Here is an 11,210-nt window from a genome sequence, read left to right as displayed (position 1 = left end):
GAAAAGGTGTAAGCCACATCAACTTTGTTCTGCTTTGTTTTGTTTGTTTTCATTTTGTTTTCTTTGAGACAGGTTCTCATGTAGCATCAGCCGGTCTAGAACTCTTTCATGTACCCAAGGACAACCCAACCTTCATTTAACCTCCCCTCCCTGCTCCATAACTCAGGAGAGCCTCAGATGGAATGGCAGGAGAAAGCCAGAGGCAGTTAAAGAGGTGGGAACTCTGCATAGTCTCTTGAACTTGGTGCTGCAGTGAGGCAGGGATCCAATCCCAAATATAGACCTCACGCTGACAGTAGGCATTTGCATTGTGGTGCCTGGCCACACTTGCTGTTTCCATTATAACGATCACAGTCATTACCTTTGCAATTACCTTTATTTGAATACCTTTAGAGTAATTGGGAGATGCCCAATGTTTTGTTTGTAATTACTATAACCTCTCTGGTTACTTCTATGTTACAAAAGAGAAAATTTGGAAAGGGCTAAATAGCTTACTGGGGCTTGTAGCTGGGGAAAGGCCTTTCTTTTTAACTAAAAAAATCTATTGACTTGCCCTGCACAGGGACCCAAACCCATAGCACAGGAGGCTATGGCAGGAGGATCTCTTGAAAAAGGAGTTCCAAGCCTGCTTTAACAGTACACTGATACTTCATCCCTTTTTAAAAAATGGCATCCTGTGTTTGTGGGGCTAAGTCATGTATGTCCATGTATGTGCGGGTACATGTGAAGGCCAGGGTGTTCTTTCTCAGGTACCCATCCTGTTTTGCTGAGACAGTATCTCCCACTGGCCTAGAGTTCACTAAATAGGTTAGGTTGGCCAATGAGCCCTCATGTTTTGCCTATTTCTGCATCCCCATCATTGGAGTGACAAGGGCCTGCCTCCACTCCTGGCTTCTCTACATGGGTTCTAGGTCTTCCCTATGCTGCTCTGGCAAGCACTTTAATATCCTCAGCTTTGTTTTTATGTTTATGTACTTGCAGAAAACATTAGGAAAATGTTTTGAATAAAATAGTTCTGAATAAATTTAATAAAAATCAAGCAATACCTCTAAACTAAAAACTGTAAAGGAGGATGAAATAAAATTTAAAAGATTTAAGAGAGTTGAGAAGTATAAAATATTCAGAGATCAGCAAATATAATATCATTAAGATTTCAGTTATTAGGGCTGGAGAGGTGACTCAGCAGTTAAGAGCACTGGTTGCTCTCTCAAAGGACCAGGGTTTAATTCCCAGCACCTATATGGTCTGTAACTCCATTTCCAGGTGATCTGACACCCTGGCACAGACAGACATGTAGGCAGAACACCAATGAGCATAAAATAAAAATAAATAAATAAACAAATAGTTTAATTCTTTCTAAATTGACCTATAGATGGAACATGATCCTAAGCCAAGCACTAGGGCAGTTTTGTATAATCGATAATATGATTTCACAGGTTGAAGTATTAGTGCATTCTAGAATTTAAAGAATTAGTGTGAAAGTATAGGGATGAAAAGAAGTGGTATTACCATTACTACAGGAAGTAAGGGGTGGGATGGATTAAAGGATCATAGGCAAGGCCCACGTATTCAGAATTAGCTGACTTTCTACAATCAACAAAAAATAATCTTTTCAACAGTGGAGCTGGATAATCTAAATTATATGTTGAAAAGTGAACCTCATCCTCTGCCTCCCCGCACTCTTGAAGGAGAAGCAGTGAACAGTTAAACTCCCCATTGTGTCTGAGCCTCAGCAGATGGGGAGCCTTTGTCTTCAGTACCAAGTGGTCTGCTTCGTGCCATGCTTCTCCACAAGTAAATCCGCATCTTCAGTCAGGATGAGATATCATTTTTATGCTTGAACCAAAGTAGTCTAGTGTGTAACTAAGCAGCTTCCAGATGTTAAAGTAGAGCTCAGAGGACTCCTGATGGACACTAGCAGTCATTAGGAGGCACACACGTCCTTGCAGATGCTTATGGCTGCCCTTTGACATGAATACTTGTCACAGCTGATACTGACAAGCACAGAATGATTTCTCCCCAGCCTGCCTGCTGTGTTGACTCATCAGGACGTGCAGCCTCTCCTCTTTCTTAATAAATAACGTAGCAAGACAGAGCTTTCCTGGATCAAAACAAATGCACAAATATAAGAAACTATAGTTTTCTAACTTTGTAGTATCTAGAATACTTGTAGTGGACAAACGTCCTGTTGCACTGAGTCACTTTTAACGTCTAGATGATGCTGATGGCTGTGTGCATGACATCTAATGTCCAGAGTGGATCTCCTCTGAAATAGTGTCTTATTTCTCAGAATGCTGATATGATTGAGACAGCCTCCATCCTGTAGGTGAATAGTTTTCAAAATATTATGCCCGGATACTAGTGTGTTTCTCGGAGCAAGGATGCCATTGTTAAAATAGAGACTGTAGGATGGTTCCAAGATTAATCCTAAGGGGTAATTAATACTTCAGATATGCCACTCACTAACTCTTCCTTTGGTGGAAATCATGTCTGCTGCATTAATAGTAGATATAGAAGAATTTTGTTCATATTAAGTAATGTGGGAGATTAGGATTATTAAAGCTAATTTACTGGCTGGTTTTGTGTGTCAACCTGACACAGGCTGGAGTTATCACAAAGAAAGAAGCCTCCCTTGAGGAAATGCCTCCATGAGATCCAGCTGTAAGGCATTTTCTCAGTGATCAAGGGTGGGAGGGCCTATTGTGGGTGTTGCCATCTCTGAGCTGGTAGTCCTGGGTTCTATGAGAAAGCAAGCTGAGCAAGCTAGCGGAAGCAAGCCAGTAAGCAGCATTCCTCCATGGCCTCTGCCTCAGCTCCTGCCTCCAAGTTCCTGACCTGCTTGAGTTCCAGTCCTGACTTCCTTTGGTGATAAACAGCAATGTGGAAGTGTAAGCTGAATAAACTCTTTCCTCCCCAACTTGCTTCCTGGCCATGATGTTTGTGCAGGAATAGAAACTCCGACTAAGGCAGGCAGCTAACATCTCAGAGTTTTTCTGATGGTAAGTTACCCATCCTGTGGAATCTGAGGTAGTGAGGGTGAGGTTTCCATGAGTTTGATAAATTGTTGAGACCTTCCTATGCTGAAGATGACCTAGGCCCCAAAGGCCTCTTTTAGGGATGACACTGAATAATGTGAAGCCAAGATTGAGCTTGATTCTTCCCAAAAGGAAAATACAGAGATCCTGTTTCTCATTACTGGGAGGGAAATGGATAGAGATTTGAAACAGTGCTAGCTATAGTCTGTGTTTAAAACCAAATAAATAATTATAAGATGCAGTTCTGATACTCATTTTGAATAGCAAGTAAGGAAGCCAAGCTTATGCTGAAAATAAAATAAATTTTAGTATCTGTTATGATATGAGTATGAAACATCTCATGAGTTTAAATCTTAATCAGACTTGGTACGTTGGGGAAGTAATTGTATCATAATGGTCCTGACTTAATCAATGGATGATCCATTGATGAACTCATAATTTGATGGCCTTATTGAGAGGTTGTAAACAAACTCATTATTATTTTTAAATAAGTAAAAAAAGGGAGTTTCAGGAATCAGGAAAAACAAAGACAAAACAAAATAAAAAACAACTAAACTAACTGGACCTAGACCTGGATTTTAGACTTTCAGCTTTTAGAACTATGAGAAAATGAATTTTAGTTGTTGTCAGAAGCCATCAAGGAAAGGCAAAAGACATGCAAGTGACTTTTCTGGAGATGGCCCATCAATTTGCATGGCTGGTGATGGGTGAGCTCTGAGGCAAGGTCCCAAGAGTCGTATTCCCAGCATTGCTTCCTGCTACTGACAGGCCTTTAATGTCACTATTAAACAGTCTAGCGATTCCTGGGAATTAGCCCACCCTATTGGGCAGATTTTCTGCAGACCACCAAAAAGGTGTACTTTCATGTAGTAAAGCTGTGTAGACACATTAATAATTTCATAATTCCTAATAATGATTTTATAAAGTTTCTAAATTTATATAAGTAATTTTGAGCTCTCTATAGTATAAAAGTTGCAAATAGAGTTCTGTAAACCTTCATGTGTCACGGGCTGATTGTGATCAGGGTAAACATTCCTTCTAGGTTAGCTTCGAGGCCACTATCTGGTGGTTTATGGCTAAAGGTCATAAACTGGGAATGGACAATTTATCGTAGGTGCAAGGATAAAAAATAAAATATTGACTAGTTTATCTATCTGAAACTTCAAAACTAATGAGACACTAGGCAGATGATCTATCTCTTGACAAAACCATGCTAATTTATGCTATAAAATTATTTATTGTTTTAAACTTATAATGAACTTATGTGGGGGCTAGTAACAGATAATGAATGTTTAATCAGGTGGAAAAACATGTAAACAGATATGAATGTTTGGCCTTATTGGAAAGACATGTAAACACTTCTGCGGTAACTACTTGTCATTTTATGACATGAACATTGTCTTGAACTTGCTAAGAACTTATAGAATGTAAAGATGCTTTAAAAACCATGTGATCCATTTTCCTGAGAAAGTATAAATACTAAGAATGACAATAAAGAGGCAATTTAGCCCTTCTCTGCTTAATCCAGTATATGTGGGTGCAGCTTTCTTCAGCTTCATCCAGAATGTGTTTTTTCCTGCATGCATGGGTAAAGGTTGGATGGAGTTGTTGGAGCTTGCTCTATGGAGCTTTGGGTCTATCCACCAAATGCATGCATGTATATATGTATGTATGTATGTATGTATGTATGTATAAGTGAAGGGAGCCTTTTTTTCTGATTCACCCTGAATAAGTGAGTTTTTCTTTCTGTGTACTTGAGGTTCTTTTACTTTTTCTCTGGATCACAAAGAGTTAATGAGACTCTGAGCCTCTTACCTGATCAGCGAGGAGCTCTCTAAAAGAACCAAGATCCCCACAGCCATCCATTGAACTGAGTACAGGGTCCCCAGTGAAGGAGTTAGAGAAAGGACCAATGGAGCTGAAGGGTTTGCAGCCCCTTAGGACGAACAACAATATGTACTAACTAGTACTCTCAGAGCTCCTAAGGACTCAACCACCAACCAAGGACTATACATGGTAGGACTGATTGTTCTGGCAGCATGTGTATAGTAGAGGATAGCAAAATCAATCATCAATGGGAGGAGAGGTCCTTGGTCCTGTGAAGGTTCTGTGCCCCAGTGTAGGGGAATGCCAGGGCCAATAAGTAGGAGAGGGTGGGGTGGCAAGCATGGGGAGGGGGGAGCCAACAGGGGTTTGTTCTTGTTTTTGTTTGTTTGTTTGTTTGTTCCTGGGAGGGGAAACTGAGAAAAGAAAAATCATATGACATGTAAATAAAGAAAATATCTAATAAAAAATAAATAAAAAATTAAAAAGAAAAAGAACCAAGAGCCCAAGTAAGCTAATTTCTTTACTTAATCTGCTGCTGTTGATCTTAAGAGGTGTTAATCAGAGGCTTCTGGCCACCAAATAGAGAAGCGCTAAGAAATGTAAATATTACCAAAAGTAAGCCATTTTTGTCTTGCTAAACCAAGCTTGGCCCCCAGTGGCCACTGAGGACATGGCCCATCCCTGCATCCAGAGAGAACCGGTGTGGCATCTGGCCTCCTGGAGAGTTGTCTAAAGCCCTGTGGTGGTTTCTTAGTGCGGTCTCAGCAAAGTAATTTATCCTGGACCCTGTGCTTATTGGATCTCATGTTCATGGATCCAACCAATCCGGAATAGAAAATTACATCTGCACTGAATATATAGAGACTTTTTTTCATGCTGGATTTTCACTATATAGTATAAAGAATATTTACATAGCATTTACAATATACTAGTTATGGAGGTAATCCTGGAGTGATTTGAAACATACAAGAGTATGTATTTTAGCCATTTTATATAGGAAGCTTGGGCGTCTACAGGTTTTGGTGTATGAAGGGGCCTCGTAATCCGTCCCCTACAGATCCTCCAAGGCAACTGTACTTCCTAATGATGGGAACATGCTAATCTAATTAAGTAAATAACTTGGGATAGAGGAGAGACAGAATACCAGTTAATGGGTTAATTTGATCTATAACTGGTTCTCATACATAAACAAGAAAATTTCACATAAAATATTTAAGTTATATATTTTTTGTAACAAGGAATATAACACTTGAATGTCTCAGAGTTAGGTTTCTAAACTTCAAATTACATTGCTTTGATACATCTATGGCTTAAAATCATTTGGAAGATCTTAATTTTTTTATAGGTACCTAATTCTTAATTTCAATTAATAAGAAAAGAGAGCCTGACTTATGTATGCATTTCCTGTGAAAAGGCAAAATGCACATGCCAGAGAAAAATCAAGATAACGTAGACTCACTTGTCTCTGCAAGTGAAACAAAGCAGCCTACGGCAGAGGCACTGTGAGTTGGTAAACACTCCTATTAAGACAGAGCTGGTCAATGGAGCCTCTCATGGAGAACATGCATCAGAGACCTGACAAAGAAAAAAACAGACACTTCAAAGCCAGCGGAAGCTTGAGATATGAACAGTAGCCCAGACCATCAGGCCTTGGGGTGCCATCACTTAAGCTCCCATCTGATGGTCTAATTCCGTCGTGTACTTTGACAGAATGCAGGCATGTGTTCTACGGCATCACCCTCCGTGTGATTCATAAGCTAGATTCTCCCTATTTCTTATTGGGACTGGAAGGAAGGAGATTCAAGTGGAAGTTAGCAGGGATGTGAGTGGCTTCTTAGCGTGTATGAAGCAGCTGTTGTCTCCAGAGGGAAAACTTCAGTTTGAAGATTTTTCTCACAAGGGTTATTTTGTTTATTCCCTTTCCAATTTTCCAAATTTGAATTTCATAAACATCTGGGTGTTTTTGCCTTACTGCAGGGAATACCTACAATGTTGATTTCATTTCTTAAGTGTTTTATAAAAAAATTTAGACAGAGATCTCATCTGAGAAGCCCTGTGGAGAGGGAAATCCTGAGTTGTTAGGTGTGTTTTATTCCTACCACAAGGAGGAAGATGTAATTCTTCAAGCAACTGTGGAAGTCGCACTTGCCTCAACCTTCACCCCCAACGATGAGAAGACGCAAGGCCTGCACCATTGGACTTCCCAAAGTCGTGTCATCTTCTGAATCCCTACAGTCCTTTCTGCGTTCCTTCTGATGCAGCGGCAGTCATGAGAGTGGGACCTAGAACTCAACCAGTTTGGGGAACTTCCTCACAGGTGTGATTTTTAATGAAAAGTCACTCTCTGCTCTCCCTTACCTAGGGGCTTTTCTGATTGGCTGGATCTCTTTCTTGCCTGGTACTAATGTTATTATTTTAATGCATGCCAAATGTAAAGAATGCTATTTTCAAAGCCCACCCAGACCCATCTAGCATCGTTGAGAATGCTTCTTTGGGTATGTTAAATTCTGCAAGTATCCGATAGCACCATGCTCACACACCTGTGAGAACCTTCACCAAGTCAGAAATGTCTCTCAGTCCTGGATTAGAAACTCCTGGGGGTGGGAAGCCGTGTATGAGTCCTCTCTATAATGAACTTTAGAAATTATTTCTGAACGTGTGGTTGTAAGTCCTCTCTACAAAATTGGGTCTTAGTGTCCATAGGTTTTTCATCCAAAGATTCAACCAACCATGAATCAAAAATATTGGTGTGTGTTGTGGGGGAATTCATCTGTACTGAACACATGTTGACTCTTATGCAATATAGTCATGACTACTTTCATAGTACTCATAGTAGTATTAGATTAAAATATCTAATACTTAAATGTCTTAAAATAGACATCATTTTAAGACTTAAATCATTAAGACTTAAATCTTAAAATAGACATCATTTTAAGACTTAAATGTCTTAAAATAGACATCAGAAATGATTTATAAAGGATACAAATGTATGGGGATTGTTCACAAGAGCTTGCCAGCTTCTTTTATCATTGTATATAAGGGCCTTATACATTGATGGATTTTGGAGAGGAGTCTTAGAGCCAAACCCTTGCAGATCCTTGGGACCATCAGTATTATTAGGGCCCAGCATTGTTCCTATAATAAACAGTTGATGTTCAGTAATCCCCACCAAGTTGAACAGTCAGGGTTTCACAGAAGACAAAAACATCCTTGGGCATCTCTATTACATGAAGATTGATCTGCAATCAATGCTGAAGGGAGCTATGTAGAGACAGTAACAACAGCTGCCATGTCTTTTGAGAGACAATTTCCTAAGACATGGAGTCAGATAGGTGGTTGCCTATGTGATTCATGAACATGATTGAGGAAAGAGCTATACCACAGTCCTTTAACTCTGAAAGCTACTATGCTTTTGTTAGAGTTAGAAATGTAGCTGAAGAACTTATCCTAAGTACTCCTTTTCTCTGCTTCATAGGGCGAAGCAAGGATTAAAAGGGAGAAAATTAAAGCAGTTATGGCTTAATTGGCTTATCTTCATAATCAGGATTTTTTTTCTTGACTCTGCTTGCTCGATCACATTTATGAGTTATAGGGAAAAAAAGGCTTTGCCATGTTAGGAATAGTGCTCTGGTTTCGTCATGTGTTGTCTTAGCTCTGTAAGGTCTTATTCAATAACTGCCATTTGCTCTCTGCTAAGCACAAGAACTACTGGCGTTGCTGCAATCACCACTATGTCTCTACCCCTAACCAAATTCTTTCTCCCAACTCTAGTAGTAGTTTATTCAGCTTAATAAGCATATCTAAAACTCATAACTTCCTATGCTCCATCACAGTTGGGGAAGGGTTAGGAGTACTGTAATGTGATGCTACTGTGGGCAATTCAACACAACTGAGGGGTTCTAGGATATAGCATTCATGAATTTTAGTAATTGTTGATCTAGTTCCCTGTTCCTTGTAGCTGAATAGCTAGCTATCTGGTAATGTAACATAGGCAAGCCTACTTGTTGAAAGGTGGCTATTATCTGTCAGAGGAATGCCAGGGCTTAAACACTGATGTATCATATCCTGAGCCTTTATTTCTATACCAGTGGGTGGAAGAATAGAAAGAATGGAGGAAATACACCTTCCTCTTTTGGGGAAGGAAGAGGATTATGGGCCCATATTATTGCCATTAGATATGAGGTAAAATACGGATGTTTACACTGAGAGAGCTTGTGTCTGAGAATTCCTACTGGAACCTGTGTTCTGTGAAGGGATCCAGGAGGGGCTTTTAAGAGCTAGTTTTCCAATGTTATCACACTTCTAAATAACACTCTGATACTTAGAGGCCAGACAACACAGTTCCATGTTCTACTGCCTTTGGAGAGATGTGATCCAGAATTTCCTTGTTAATAAGTACATTATAGACAAGATCAGTAGAGCAGATAGCTTTGTGGTTTAAGGAAGAGAGATGATGCTAAATGAATTGAGAGAAAGATTTACAATTGCTTCTGAGATAGATGGGTAAATAGATAGAATCCTATGGTGTAGACTGCCTCAAACTTGCTGTGTAGCCAAGGATGGCCTTGAACTTCTGACTATCCTACCTCCACTTGATTACAGGCGCACATACCACCATTCTTGATTCATGCTAGGCACTGAACCCAGGGTTTCCCACAGGCTAGGCAAGCACTATACAGAGTCATGTCTCCATCCCTGCGAGTGCATTTTTCTGCTTCCTTCTAGAGGTGTCCTCGCCCTTAGAACATCTCTCGCGGTCAAGGTATTGCGATACTCATTCACCCTTGCTGGGAAGAGTGAAGTCACTAGCATGGGTCCTGGGTAAACAGCCAGACATCCCTCTATAGGAAGGGACGCCAGCTGAAGAACAAAGAGACAACAAGGGGCCCTCCAGCTGCTCCGAGGGGTGTTCTGGAAGGCAAACAGCTGCTTCCGGAAGCGTTACTTCACAGCCTCTCAGCGGAAATGTTTACTGGCTCAGTCAGGATCTTTCCAATTGGTCAAGTTGATGTAAAGACACAAGGTGGGAGTTGGCGCAGCTTCCTGAAGGAGCCCACCTCGGTTGGCACCCGAGTTCATCTGACTGCGAGGACACCCTAGTGTGGTGCTCTCGTCAAGGATGTGTGACCAGGTTCCCGGGATTGGTCCTGCTCATTTATTCTGAATTATTCAGCTATGGTTGCAACTGCCTGTCTCCGGTGGATTTTCTTTGTTCACATTATATTCTATGAACCCTTGCCTGTGTCTTAATCCCTCCCTAAAAGGCCACACACCCTGTTAGATTAGCCCTACCTAAGAGACCTCATTTAATTTAATTGCTCGCCTCTTTAAAGATCTTTTTTTTCTAGAGTCACATCTGAGGATAGGACTTTGGCTTTGGGGTACTCATTTTGAGATTATGACAATGTCTCTGAATAAATGTGCTTCCAACGCTGTCTCAAATGTAAGGATCAGAACTGAGGGCCAGCCTGCAAGATGTCTGCGTAGGTAAACTGAGCTTGCGGCACAAAGCTGATGACCTGAGTTCAATCCTCAGGTCCCACCTTGAGAGGAACCAACTGACTTCTGAACAATTGTTCTTTGACCTACACACCTGCACAGTGTCAAGTGTGCTACCACTCTCATGTGCACACATGCGCGCGCGCGCGCACACACACACACACACACACACACACAAAACTTAAAGGTAAATACATATCAAGAAACCATAGAAAGGTCGAGGAAAAAAATGAAAGTTGCGTTTTATGAGGTGGGCTCAGTTTAAGGAGCAACTTGGGTTTAGAAGGCTCTATTCTGTCATCTCTTGAGGGGAGGGACTAAAATAAAAAGTGAGTCTTATGAAAGGGATGCAGGTTAAAGAACAGGGTAGTATAAAGAGCCGTTTTCGCTGTCCATCACCTGCCTGCCGGGTCTCAGCCAATGCATGTCGCCAAGGCCAGTGACTCAGCAGAGCCTGCAGCCAGCAGCTCCTGAACGACAGCCTCCAAGCGGGGACTCTGAGGCTGTCAGCTCTGAGAAACGGAGTAACCATAATGAGCCATTATGACTCGGCTCTTGTACCCTCTGGAAATGCGTGTCCACTACAGCGTCTTTTCTGTAGGCTCGTGCATTACTTCAGTGTTCTAAACCAGCGCAGTGAGGGACTGCTGCCCAGGCCTTCCGCCCACATCATTCTCAAGCCTGTTGTCTGATGAACAGTGAGAAGGGTTAGATGGCTCCGAGCCCTGACGGTTGCCGCTTGGAGCAGGTACACACAGGTGTGCTTGCTTTGCAGTCGGTTTAAGCTAAAGCACAAGTTTTTCTTTTTCACCCAGAAATGAAGTCAGCCTGAGTGGTAAACCTCTAAAG

The 11,210-nt window shown here is 41.2% G+C and overlaps 1 long non-coding RNA gene across 1 annotated transcript; it reads right to left on the bottom strand.

Annotated features, from left to right (window-relative positions):
• Positions 1-1,989: 1,989 nt before the first annotated feature.
• LOC116094347 lies at positions 1,990-10,852 on the bottom strand. Its single transcript, XR_004120060.1, has 3 exons — positions 10,761-10,852; positions 6,322-6,437; positions 1,990-2,101 (listed from the first exon to the last, which is right to left on the bottom strand). It is a non-coding gene; the product is annotated as an uncharacterized LOC116094347 (long non-coding RNA).
• Between the last annotated feature and the right edge of the window lie 358 nt (positions 10,853-11,210).

The sequence above is a fragment of the Mastomys coucha genome, unplaced genomic scaffold (assembly GCF_008632895.1).
Source record: "Mastomys coucha isolate ucsf_1 unplaced genomic scaffold, UCSF_Mcou_1 pScaffold16, whole genome shotgun sequence".
NCBI lineage: Eukaryota > Metazoa > Chordata > Mammalia > Rodentia > Muridae > Mastomys > Mastomys coucha.
The sequence above is the reverse complement of the archived record's forward strand: the minus strand, read 5'-3'. Positions and strand labels throughout refer to the sequence as shown.